Source organism: Nicotiana attenuata, unplaced genomic scaffold, assembly GCF_001879085.1.
Source record: "Nicotiana attenuata strain UT unplaced genomic scaffold, NIATTr2, whole genome shotgun sequence".
In the NCBI taxonomy this organism is placed as follows: domain Eukaryota; kingdom Viridiplantae; phylum Streptophyta; class Magnoliopsida; order Solanales; family Solanaceae; genus Nicotiana; species Nicotiana attenuata.
In genome coordinates, this window is record NW_017675601.1 from 58237 (window position 1) to 63151 (window position 4915).

A 4915-nucleotide genomic window follows, 5' to 3' on the forward strand; every position below is an offset into this window, starting at 1 on the left:
AATTTAATTTTCCTATCCAACTTCCATGGCAAAGGCATTTGAAGGAAAAAAAATTGAGGCTAAAAGTCAATACCTGATGCATAATGCACCAGAAATTAAACACCAAAATTATTGCTAAAAAAAAAAAAAGACCATATATATTTTACATTGGGATCAAACGTTCTAAACACATTAGTTCGGATACAATCAAAATAATAGGCTAAAATCAGTTTCAATCTTTTAATTTTTACGTTCCTTGAAACAGGAAAAAAAATACACTGTTTTTCTATTGATGGTATGAGCATCAGCATATGAGGAGGTAAACCCAATACATTTCCTTGGTTCTCCACTTGTTCAACATCTGCATTAATTCCACCATTTCCCCTAGTGTAATGAACAAAAATAGTGTCATCTTGATTCCTGCTTTTCTTCTTTATCATGGCAGTTGCACCATATAATGTTGTCCTAGCCAAAGAATAAGTGAATACCACAAGAATGTATCTCTAGCTCTTTGTTCTGTTACGCTTAATTCATACACATAGTCATGATTATTTTCTCTCTTGATGCGACACTAAAGCTAAAACTTTCAAATTAGAATTACTGTTTTCGAACAAAAATATAACTAAGATCTTTAACACAGTTCCATTAAAAGTCAATTAACCGAGCCAAAATCATCCTTCATCAGCTTTCAACTTTGACCATTAAATCTTTCTATCCTAGCTGAAACCAACCTCAAGCATAACTACAGAAGAGTAAACTTAAATTAACATTCATAACACCAAACAGTGCACTGATTCTCCGGGTTGAAATCATGCAATATTTAAATTATCATTAAAAGACATATCTAAAATATTCAGTATCCGGACATGTTATCTTCATCCTCCAAGTAGCAATACCACATTGAACATCATGGAGTTGTGAATTAAAGAAAAACAATGATTAGAAAAATAACTCTAAAACAATAATCATAGCCAAAAGAAATTTCATGTTACTTGTCCAATGCTTCCAAAAAGTTCTTGGAGTTCTTCAACGGTAACATCAGACATATTTGAGTTGCTGGGCTACCCGGACCACCACCACGGACATCAGACCAAAATTTTTTACCATAACCAACATGGCTAGCAGGTGAGGGGATCTGATGCAGGTCCACTACTGTAACTTTCAGGCAGATAATTGCATCTTTGGCATAGTCGGTGAAAGCTGTGAATTGGTAAAATCACAAAATGAGAATTTACTTCCTAACCTGACGCTTATGCAATGTCATTAAATAGGAAAAAGGAATTAAATATAGAATTATAACTGTATTTATGTGAAGATTAAAATGGAATGTCCTTTCGGGGATAAAAGATAAAAAAAAGAAGATTGAAAATAAATCAAGTTGCATTGCGAATAATTCTATATTATGGTAGGATATGGCATATTGAGGACATTAGCACAATTTTAATCATTCAAACAACAACAATCATTTACACTAATATAACCAAAAGCTATGTCTAGATTAAACTAATTATCTTTTTGTCTTCTACATTTAGGTTTTCCTCTTAGCGCAAAGTAAACGGCAACTCCGAATAGCTGCTAATTATCAAAGAAAAATTGTTACAATTCCTTGGTAGAAGAACACAACTGCAAGTAAAGTTAAATAACTTAACCAAAATTAATGTGTTTCGAACCTCACAATGGGAAATCGAGAGGAGAACGGCGAGTCGTCTTCTCTTTTTCCGGCGCCATAATCACGATTTGTGAAGTCCGCTGAAAGGACAATTCATATGTCCGTCTCCAAAAAAGCATTTAAACAACAGTTTAGAAAAAAAGGAATTAAATATAAGACCAATGAAACATAACAATGGTTGATCTTTTGCTACAAAAACTGGAAAAAAAAAGCTTCTCTGTTATTGAACCTGCAAGAGAAAGTGAAGACAGATGATCAAAAGCTTAAAATTTTGGTGACGGCATGTATTGATAACACAGGCCAAGATCGTTTTTCCTGTTAAAATAAATAAATCAAAAGGGCAAAACATGAAGAATATCACATTTGAAGCAAGAATTTTTTATCGAATTAAAAAGAAAAAGGGAAAAAAAAAAGATACCCGTCTTTCCCCCCTTAGATTACTAACTTGAGTTGAATTCCAAGTCATATCACATACAGTGCAATTTTGACAGGGACCTTGATGGATTTCCAGAAGAAAAGTGGAACTCTCTTTTAATCCATGGAGGAAAAGTGGAACCCTCTTTTTATCCATGGAGAGAAAAAAGAAATATTAGCGTTTGAAATTGTTGTCATCAAAGAGGAAGAAGAAAGGGTTTTGGTAGAAATTAATGGGCTATTACTACCAATGAATGAAACGGTTGGGTTTCTCAATTAAATTAATAGGTAAACGAAAGAAGAAGAAATTTATTACTCCATTGAATTGAATAAGGTAAATAGGAAAAAAGAAGAGAAAACTCAAAAAACAGAGAAAAAAGATAAAGGCAATTGCTGATCAATTAGGCATGCCACATCAGCGAGTTAACATCCCTGTTTTATATATATATATAGAGATTCAATTACAAAGAACTTCAATTGTTGTCACTTGAATTACTGCCATCGGATGATCTTCTTGCGTCCTTGGGTGATAGAGATCCAGTAGCTGCATCTCTTGGCTGCAAACAAAATAAAACAATAAGATATTTTGAATGCTAATAGTAGCTTGAGTTATTTCTTGAATAAAAATCTGATCTTTACCAATTCCAAGCTTTACTCTCTAGTCAAAATTTCTAAACACCTGATACAAGGAATCAGCAGTACATATACATAACTATAATCCCAGAAACAAGAAAGTGTCAACAAAAATAAAGTACAATCAATCCACTAAAGAAGACTGGAGAAAGAACTTTAGTTTTTGTTTATATGAGTTGCTCCAGATGCAGATAATATCAGTTGAAAAATAAATAAGAAGTTATTTACCGTTGTAGGTGGAGAAGCAAAGAACCCCCGCAAATTGTTCTGGTATTGTCCCTTCTTTCATTATCATATATGTCTTGGAAAGCATTCATCATTTGTTTGTGAGCATTCGACAATTTATTGTAGTTCTCTTGGAAATGGTTCAAACATGAAGCATCACTTCTTGAAGTATTCATACCACCAAAATAGGGTCTTGCATGTTTAAAAATTTTGTTGGGGACAGCTCCTAATCCTAAGCACCTTACCCTTCCCGAGAGCTCTTTTCTTAGAACTTTACCAATAGCATCATTCGGCGAAACTTCAAGAGTAATCCAGCGTGCTTTGGCTCAAAGCAAGCTCGTTTTTTTCCTAAATAATGTTTGTCACAAAATTAATAAATAACTAAATGCACACTAAGACAAGCAAAAAAGAAATAGCTGTTGAAATGCATCAAGGCATACACTTTAAAAGTATAAAATATACCTAAATACAAAAGCAACACCAAAAAAGAACTTCATCCTTATAGGTCTTATTAACTAAACTTTGATTAAGAAAAGATGATTGTACAGCTCCTTCACTGAAGCTTAGTTTAATGAGCAACATTTTCTTATAGAACAAAATTCACAACAGACCTATTTGGTTTCAGAAACTTTTCGGAAACCAAACTCCAAAGGTACCTGCTTTCACAAGTCTTTACATTCAATCAAACAATCACTATAGATAATAGAATAGTCAAGTTGTGTTGTATTTGCGATCATTTTAAAACATTATTTGGTACTTTTGACACACAAAACTACAGTGAATCAGACAGATACATATATTAGATTTCATACCTGAAAAGAAAAGATAACCTTCGACAATCACAAAGATAAAGAAGAAACTTACACATATCTCCTTTGCCGCCTCATTCACATATGTTCCATCTTGTTTCTTATGAGTATCAAGATAAAGTTGTGCTCGTCCAGGCCTTCGTCCAGTCTCAGCCATCTATAAATAAAATAACCATCAGAATAACCTAACTATTAGGAATAGTTACATAAGTTAGTTTAATAATTAAAGTAAAATGACATGAATTAACATCTTTCACCATTTCAGCCCTTCTTCTGGAGTTAGGTTTGGAGCCACCTGTATGTGTAAAAGTTTGTTTCTTTCGAATTTCAGTATTCCTTTTGCATATTTCCTTACAAAAAAAAATACTTGAAAGTCAATCACACAAATAACAAAATATAATCAAACATACTAGTTGAAGTAATTAAGTAAATACCAAAATAGTTTTTTTTAAAACGGTAATCAACAAATGAAGTCCGCTTATCCCGTGGAATCTTAGCCGAAATTTTTTTCATAATTTGAACTTTACTTTTGAGTGGATCATAGAAAGCTCTTCACAAGTTTAGCCTATTCGCGCTCCACTTTTTCCAAATAGAATTATAAACATAACATCGTGCAACTAACTCGACTGTCTTAAAACAAAACCGTTGCTTCAAGAATAAAATATTGATTAGCTTATCTGCTACATGAAAATATGAAGTCCAACGATAAAATAGACGTATAGTAGAAAGAATTAGAGCTTATACCTTTACAATTCGATCAAATACATGGTCGAAGTATGATATTGGTAAATCTGACCATTTCTCAAAGTGAATTGGAAATAAGGAGCAGTCAGTTGCTAAAATTCCACAAAAGCCAGCAAGCTTCTCCAAATGGTTCGTCCAGGTAATCGAATTCAAGCATGACACGTTCTTCACCAGATAAATTTAGCACATCCCTGACTTTCACTTTGAGTCTCTTCCTATTTTCTTCTGAATCTTTAATAAGAAAAAACAAGTTTANGAACTTTCAGGCAGATAATTGCATCTTTAGGCATAGTCGGTGAAAGCTGTGAATTGGTAAAATCACAAAATGAGAATTTACTTCCTAACCTGACGCTTATGCAATGTCATTAAATAGGAAAAAGGAATTAAATATAGAATTATAACTGTATTTATGTGAAGATTAAAATGGAATGTCCTTTCGGGG

General features: G+C 32.9%; 1 long non-coding RNA gene across 3 annotated transcripts; it reads right to left on the reverse strand.

Moving 5' to 3' along the window:
* Positions 1-782: 782 nt before the first annotated feature.
* Positions 783-3261, reverse strand: LOC109220256. Of its 3 annotated transcripts, none has more exons than XR_002067052.1 (4): positions 2924-3261; positions 2067-2619; positions 1650-1877; positions 783-1179 (listed from the first exon to the last, which is right to left on the reverse strand). It is a non-coding gene; the product is annotated as an uncharacterized LOC109220256 (long non-coding RNA). The 3 variants fall into 3 exon arrangements; XR_002067051.1 differs by having other exon boundaries at positions 1650-1963; XR_002067050.1 differs by having other exon boundaries at positions 1650-2619.
* Between the last annotated feature and the right edge of the window lie 1654 nt (positions 3262-4915).